Below are 9,587 nucleotides of genomic sequence, written 5' to 3' on the forward strand. Positions count from 1 at the left end.
TATAATATAATAAAATATTCACTGAAATTAGTGAATATTTAGAATGAGATTAGATATTGCAGAAAAAGCCAATGAACTTGAGACTAGATCAGTTAAAAGTACTCAATTGGAAGAACAGAAAGAAAACACTTAAAAAATTAACAGAGCCTCATCAATTGAGGGATAATAATAAATAGATTACTGAATAGTTAGGCACATGCTACTGGAGTCCCAGAGTGATGAGAGAATATAGGACAGAAAAAATGTGTATAGGATTATTTCCCAAATTTCATGAAAAGCAGCAACTGGAGGATCCAGTAACTCAGCAGACCCCAAGAGTAAATACAATAAATATTTTTAAAGGACATCTTTTAAGATGCTGAAAGAAAAATAAGAAAAAAAGCATATATATATATATATATATATATATATATATATATATATATACACACACACACACACATACACACACATATACACAATATATACATATATGTATATATATACACACTATATACATATATATGTATATATATACACACTATATATATATATATATATTCAGAATTGTGTATCTAGCCAAAATATGTTCAAAATAAGGGTGAAATAGACATTTTCAGATAAACAAAAGCTGAGAGAATTCATTGTCAATAGACTTGCAACACACACACACACACACATGCACACACACACAAATGCTTTTAAAAGTAATTTAGGCTTGGGGTAATTAAATCAGATGGAAATTCAGTTCTTGAGGAAAAAAGTAAAAGCACTGGAAATAGTAAATAAGTGGCTAAGCATAAATTATTATCTTTTCCTCTCTTCAGTTTTGTAACAGACAACTTTAATCTTAAAATTAAAATTAAAACTTAAGTGAAATTTTAACTTTTAAAGTTAAAATTTCACTTAAGTTTTAAGTGAAGTTACAGAGTATTAATTCTAAGTAGGCTATGCAGGATAGCTAAAAATAGAAAAAGATAGAGCTAAAAAGGGAATAAAGAAAAATTTTTTAAAATAGAGTATAAAATATGCTGTATGCCCAAAATTAAGAACAAAGGGAAAATAAAAGGAAAAAAAGATGAGTAAAATAGAAAAAAAATGCAGGATCATAGGTTTAAACCCAGTCTCAGCAATAATTACATTAAATATAAATGGTTTTTCCGATTAAAAGGCAACTGTTGTCATTCTGAATCAGACAAACAAGACCAACTCTATTTCTGCAAAATAAATAGTTTAAATATTAAGACAACAATTAAAAGGAAAGGGAAAAAGATACAATACGTGAACAATAAACATAAAAAAGCTGATATAGCTATATTATCAGAAAAGTAGACTTTAAGACAGAGTATTTCTAGAAATAAGTGAGCACGTTTCATAATTATAAAAGGGGAATTCATTAGGAAGACATGACAATAGTAAATGCCTATCAGCCTAAAAATGTACTTTAAAATACATGTAACAAAAGCCAACATAAATAGGAAAAAAGAAATAAATCCACAATCATAGTAACTTATTATAAAACCTCTATCATACTAGTTACACAAAAAATAAGAATATGTGAAAAATAATATCAACCAATTTGATTTACTAGAAATTTATGAAAGCATTCCACCAAACAACTGCATAATAAACATCCTTTGTGAGTGCACATGACACAGTTACCAAAATAGACAATATGCTTGGCCAGAAAATAAATCCAATACATTTTGGATGATTGAAATTTTACAGGACATAACCTCTGAGAACAATGAAATTAATTTAGCAATCAATAAGAATAAGATACCTTAATATCTCAAAATATTTGGAAATGGTACAACACACTTCTGAATTACCCATGAATCAAAGAAGAAATCACAGAAATGAAAATAAGAGCATTATTACTCACCTTACTGGGAAAAAAAGGAACTAAAAAGAGATTAAGTAAATAATTATATGTCAAACATGTAACCCAGATTAAATGGACAAATTCCTAGAAACATACAAATTACCTAAACTGACTCAAGAAGTAGTAGAAATCTCAACAGACCTATAACAAGAGATAAAATCAGTTAATCAAAATCTCCCAACAAAGAAAAGCCTAGAACCAGACATATCCACTGGTAAATTCTAACAAACATTAAAGGAAGAATCAATACCAGTCCTTCTCAAATTCTTCCAGAAATCTGAAAAGGAAGGGACATTTCTTACTTATTCTATGAGGTCATCATTGACCTGACACCAAATACAGACTCCAAGCTAATACACCTTATGAATGTAAATCCAGCAGCGTATTTGGATTTGGACCAAGTGATATTTATTCCTGGAATGAAAGAGTGGTTTAATATATGAAAATCAATATAATATACCATATTAACAGAATGAAGGGGCAAAAAAAAAGCCTCACACAATCATTTCAACTGATACATAAAAATTATTTGACATAATCCCACATCCTTTCATAATACAACTAGGAAAAGAAAGGAACTTTTTAACCCATTAAGGGGCATCTGTGAAAAACCCACAGCTTATATCATAGTCAAGGTGAAAAATTAATAGCTTTCCCCATAAGGTCAGGAACAAGACAAAGAGTCTTGCTTTCATCACTCATATTCAAAATTGAAATAGTTCAAGCCAGAGCAATTAGACAAGAAAAAGAAATGAAGTCATCAAAATTGGAAAGGAGTAAAACTAACTCTGTTCACAAATGGCATGATCTTATATATAGAAAGTTCCAAAGAATCTACAAAAAGGATCAAGTGAAGCTAATAAATTCAACAAAGTCATAGTATACAAGAAGATCAATACACAAAAATAAGTGATATTTCTATACACTAGCAATGTATCTGTAAAGTTAAGAAACATTCTCATTTTAGTAGCATGAAAAAGAATAAAATACCTAGTAATAAATTTAACCAAAGAGATACAAGACAAACACTAAAAACTATAAAACATTGCTGAAAAGCAAAAGAAGCCGTAAATGAAAAAGCAGCTCATGTTTACAGATTGGAAGAGTTAAAATTGTTAAAATGTTAGTATAACCCAAAGTAATCTACAGATTCAATGCAATCCCTATGAAAACCCCAATGGACTTTTATGCAAAAAAATGAAAATGCTGACTTAAAATTCATGGTGAATTGCAAGGAACCCCAAATGGCCAAAAAATCTTGAAAAAGAATAATACATTTGGAATAGTCATGTTTCCTGATTTCAAAACTCACCACAAAGCCATAGATCAAAATAGAGTGGTACTGCCATAGGTTACATGTGTAGATCAATAGAATAGAATTGAGAATGCTCTATCAAAACATGAAAATAAAACCACTACGTCTATAATCAATTGTTTTGACAATGGTGCCGAGATCATTCGATGGGAGAAAGAATAGAGTTTTGAACAAATATGCTGGAATGACTGCATTTCCGCATGCAAAAGAATTCAGTTGGACCCTTGCCTCACACGTTATACAAAAATTACCTCAAAATAGACCAAAGACCTAAATGTAAAAGCTAAAACAATAATACTCTCAGAAGAAAACATAAGGCTAAGTTTTCATGACTTTGAATTTGGCAATGGCTTTTTGGATATAATACCAAAACCACAAGCAACAAAAGAAAAAAAATGGGTTAATCAAAATTATAAACTTTCTTCATCAAAGAACACTATCAAGAGAGTGATAAAAAGCAATCTAAAAAAATGAAAGAAAATATTTGCAAGTAGCATATCTGCTAAGTCTGGTATCCAATATATATTATAACTCAACAAGCGAAAGATAATTCAACCAAAATGTGTGAAAAGGACTTGAATAGTCATTTTCTTAGAAAGTTATAGAAAATCCCAAGAAGCATATCAAATAGTGTTCAATGGCATTAATCATTTAAAAAATGCAAATCAAAACTACAATGAGCTATCACTAAGTTGGCTGTAATAAAACAAATGGAAAATAACAAGTTTTGGTTACAATGTGGAGAATGTGAAGCCCTCATGCACTGCTGGTAGAAATGCAAAATTGTGCAGCCACTTTGAAACGAAGTTTGGCATTTCCTCAATAAGTTAAACATAGAATTACCATCTGACCCAGCAATTCCACTCCTAGGTTTATGCGCAAGAGAATTGGAAATAGGTGTTCAAACAAAAGCTTGTAAACAAATGTTCATAGTAGCATTATTCACAATAAACAAAAGGTGAAAACACCCAAATGTTCATCAGTTAATAAATAAATAAACAAAATATGGCATATTTATATAATGAGATATTATTCAGTGATAAAAAGTAACGAAGTTCGAATACAAGCTGCAATATTAATGCATGTTTTAAACATTATGATGCTAAGTGAGAGAGCCAGACACAAAAGCCACATACTGTATAATTCATTTTTATGAAATACCCAGGATATATAGACAGATCCATAGGTATAGAAAGCAAATTACTGGTTTCTAGGGGACAAAAGCCAGAAAAGGATGAGGAGTAGTTATATAGGATTTTCTTTGGGGTTGGTGAAGATGTTTTGGAACTAGATAATGTTGATGGTTGCAAAACATTATGCATATTCTAAATGCCACTGAATTGTACACTTTAAGATTGTTAAAGTGGTGAATTTTATGTTACATTTATTTTACCCCAATAAAAAGATAAGCTATCACAAAAATAAAAGAAAATTGCACAGTATGTACAATCTTCATATCCATAAGCTCAAATAATTAACAAAATATTAACAATACAGCAATATATAAAAAGAACAATACATTATGTCAAAAAAATGAAATGTATGTCTGCATGCAAGATTGATTTAATATTTGAAAGGAAAGCAATGTAATTTACCACATTAACAAAATAGAGGAAAACTATATAATCATCTTAATAGATTCATAAAAATCATTTGACAACTTTATCACCTACTCAAAAGCCAGCAGGAAACTAGAAATAGACGAAAACCTTCTTCTATGTAGCAAAAGAAAACTAAAAATAAACAAACCCACCGTAAGCATCATACTTATGGCAAAATGTTCAATACTTCCTCCCTGAGATCAAGAACAAGGCAAGTATGTCTCTTCTCAGTATTTCTATTCAATATGTATTGGAGATTTTTGTCAGTACAATGGGGGTAAGAAAAAGAATTTATTTAGCAACATCCTTCATCTTAAAAGATTTTTTTTTTTTAATCTATAGCCATATCACCATGAATGTGCCCTATCTCAACTGCTTCTGTGAACCTAAGCAGGCTCGGGCCTGGTTAGTGCTGGGATGGGAGACCTCATGGGAATACCAGGTGCCATAGGCTTTAAAAATATATATTTTTTAAAAAGAAAATTAATTGAAAGGCATAAAGTATTACATTTGATAATAAATAATAAATTAATAAATAATTACATTTATTTCTAGATTACATTATTATTATGGACTAAGTGTATGTGTCAGGAGGAGGAGGCTATGTTGAAGCTTTAACTCCCAATGTGATGGTATTAGGGGGTGGGACTTTTGTGAGGTAATTAGATTCAGATGAAGTCATGAGCAAGAAGCCCTCATGATGGGATTAGCACCCTTCTAAGTAGTGCCACAACTTCTTAGAGGAAGAGACATCAGAGTGTCTTCTCTCTACCTTGTGAAGATACAAAGAGAAAGTGGCCATTTACAAGCAAGAAAGGAGGCCCTCACCAAGAACCAAATCTGGTGATACAGTTCCCAGCCTCCAGAACTGTGAGAAATAAATGTCTGGGTTTTTTGTTTGTTTGGTTGGTTGGTTGGGTTTTTTGTTTTTGTTTTTGCTTTTTTGAGATAGGATCTCACGCTGTTGCCCAGGCTGAAGAGTAGTGGTGCAATCTTGACTCACTGTAGTCTCTGCCTCCTGGGTTCAAGCGATTCTCCCACCTCAGCTTCCCAAGTAGCTGGGATTACAGGGATGTGCCACCGTGCCCAGCTAATTTTTGCTAATTTTTAGTAGAGACATGGTTTCACCATGTTGGCCAGGCTGGTCTTGAACTCCTGACCTCAGGTGATCCACCTACCTTGGCCTCCTAAAGTGTTGGGATTACAGGCATGAGCCACAGTACCCAGCCAATGTCTATTGTTTGAGCCACCCAGTTTACGGTATTTTGTTTTAACAGCCTGAGCTGCCTTAGACAATGATTGTTTATATCAAAAAATAATAAGCAATCTACCAAAAATACTATTCAAACTAAGAGGTGGATTGGATAAGATTGCAGAAACAAGATTAATCTACAAAAAAAATTATATTTTTACATAATGGTAAATAAAATACAATCGTAAAATAAATTTCAAAATCATACCATTGCCATAATATATAAAACATAATATAATTAGTAATAAATGTAACAAAATATGAACAAAACTCTACACCAAAAACTGGAAAACTTTGCTGTGGGGAATGAAATCAAGCCTAAATAAATAGATATACTATGTTAATAGATAGAAAATTCAACATTGTTAAAATGTCCATTGTCCCAAAATTATTATAAATATTCAAGACAACCTCAGTCAAAATCCCAGAAAGTTTATTTTTGTATAAATATACAAGTTGATTCCTAAACTTACATCAAAATTCAAAGGAGCTTGAATAGCCAAAACAATTTTGAGAGAGAAAAAAAAGAACAAAATTGAAGCATTAATATGATTTGATTTCAAGATTTCCTATAAAGTCAAAATATAATAACCAAATATAATAACCAAAATAGTATAGTACTAAAAAGTATAGACAAATTAATCAATAGAATAGAATAGAGAGCCCAGAAGAAAATTCACACATATACCATCATTTGATTCTCAAGAAAGTCATCAAGGCAACTTAAAGAAGAAAGCAAGCTTTTCTCAACAAAGAATGCTAAAACAACTGCATAAATAGATTGTGGGAAAGGAACTTTAACCTCTACCTCACACCATACACAAATTGAGACAGATCATAGACTTAAATGAAAAAGCTAAAACTATAAAAATGCAGAAAAAAGCATAGAAGACTATCTTCCCTACATGAGGATAGACAAAAATTCACTGGACAAGATATAAAAAATAATAACAGACTCCATCAACTTTTTTAAATGGCCATCAAAAGGCCTTATTAATAATATTAATAGACAAACCATGGTCTGGGAGAAAATATTTGCAAAACAAATCCTTGATGAACAGATAATAATCATGATACATAAGGAACTTTTACAACTCGATAATAGCAGATATAAACAACAAGCATGAATTTGAATAGACACTTAGTGAAGAAACATATGTAAATGGCATAGAATACACATACAAAAAAAGTGCTCAATGTTATTGATCTTCAGGGAAATACAAATTATAACCACATGAGATACTTCTACACGCCCACCATAATAACTAAAATTAAAAACACTGACAAACTAAATATTGGCAGAAATCTGGAGCAGCCGGAAGTCCCATGCATTGGTAGTGGTAGTATAAATTAGTACAGTCACTCTAGGTAGGTGTCTGACGTAAACATATAACTTACCAATGACCAAGAAATTCTACTCCAAAATAGTATTTACCCAAGAGAGATAAAAAGATATGTGCCCCCAAAATACATGTGCAAGAATGCTCATAGAAGTTTTAGTTATAATAGCCCCAAACAGGAAACCACCCCAATGTATATCAAATAAGTAAATTACAAATGGGATACTCAGCAAGCAAAACTAATGAACTACTGATACATGCTAAATATGGATGGGTTTCAAGAACATACGTTGGGCAAAGTAAGCCAGACATAAAAGACTACACATGTATGATTGCTTTTGCAGTCATGCATTGTATATTGACATCTCAGTCAATGATGATGGTTTCATAAGATTGTTGCATATTTTCACTACAGCCTTCCTATATTTAGCTATGTTTGTATGCACAAGTACCAGTGTGTTACAATTGCCTGTAGCATTCCTTACAGTAACACACACTACATGTTTGTAACCTAGAAGCAATAGACTATACCAGATAGCATAGGTGTGCATGTAGTAGGCTATGCCATCTAGATTTGTGTAAGTACACTCTGTGATGTTCACACAATAACAAAATCACCTACCAACGTATTTCTCAGGGCAGTTCTCCATTAAGTGATGGATGATTGTATATGAAGTTCAAAACAGGCAAAATCGATCTATGTTGACAAAAATGAGAACATCCTTTGCCTATCATAGGAGCGGAAGGACTGAACTGGAAAAGGGCATTAGCGAACCCCCTACTGTGATGGAAATGTTATCAGTCATGCACTTGTCGAAGCCCACTTGTAGACTTCAGATGTGTGCCCTCCAGTGTTTGACATTTTATCTCAGTATCTTTAAAGTATTTGTACACACACGCACACACACCAGAGGTGTAAGCTGCCTATATTTGCTGCTCTCTGTGGTTCTACTGGCCCTACCCAGTTTCCAGAATGCATAGCATTCGCAAAGTGTTTCCATATACTTCACTGAGACTTCTAGGAAATAGAGAAGGAATCGTGAACTCCATTTCACAAATGAAGATTAGTCACAAATTGTCACTAAATCAACATGTTACAAGGCAGATATCTCTTAGTGGGTAAGAAGTAGTATTACTTCTTAAAAAATACTACTTACATACCATCACTATTACTACTAATGATACCAATAATAGCTAAATTATTTTGAGAAACTAAAATGTATCAGGTCTTGCATTATTTTATTCCACTCGCTCTCTACGCTAGAGGTCATTCATACCAGCTTGCAAGGGTCAATAGTTAAATTAAAAAAAAAAAATTCAGTGGGTTCTTAAGTACATCCACCATTAAAAATTAAATCACATAAATTTACAATTAAATACATTACATTAAAAACAAAAGTTAGTAATTCTTAAAACTCATCACTTTCTAATTATTTTTCTATGATCTGTGCTCCTGGGCTTGTTTATATCTCGTGTATCTTCATGGTAAAAATAGTACGTGCTGTGTGTTCCTGTGCAGCTCTAGTGACATCATGTTGTTTTAAACTGGCCATAGTAAAAATATTTGCACCATGGAAATCAGCAATCTCTACAAAGCAGGGCTTGATTTATTGTTTTGTTAATGATCTGGACTTTAAGAAACTGATGAGAGCTGGGAGCAGAGGTTCACACATATGATCCCAGCACTTTGGGAAGCTGAAGCAGGAGAATCACTTGAGGCCAGGAGCTTAAGACCAGCCTGGGCAACATAAAAAGACCCTGGTTCTAAAAAAAAATTTAAAAATTAGCTATATGTATTGACACATGTATGTAGTTCAGCTACTTGGAAGCTGAGGCAGGAGGATCACTTGATCTCAGGAGTTCAAGGTGGCAGTAAGCTATGGTCACACCACTGCACCCCAGCTTGGGCAGCAGAGTGAGACTCTGTCTCAAAAAAAAAAAGAAATAGGAAAAGAAACTGATGAAGAAAATGTTAATCCTACATGTTAAACTTAAAAGGATGTGGCATCTATAGTCATTACATTGTTAGCAGTGCAAAACATTCAGGAAATATTTTTCTAATATTCAAATCTCAATTCAACAAGAAGTCTCTTATGTGAATGACAAAAAATTAAACTTTCGATAGATATTTCAGTTGTTTCACTTTTATCTCTCTTACTTAAAAAAATGAAAATGGCGGGGCACAGTGGCTCACGCCTGCAATCCCAGCACTTTG

Source organism: Saimiri boliviensis, chromosome 1, assembly GCF_048565385.1.
Source record: "Saimiri boliviensis isolate mSaiBol1 chromosome 1, mSaiBol1.pri, whole genome shotgun sequence".
NCBI lineage: Eukaryota > Metazoa > Chordata > Mammalia > Primates > Cebidae > Saimiri > Saimiri boliviensis.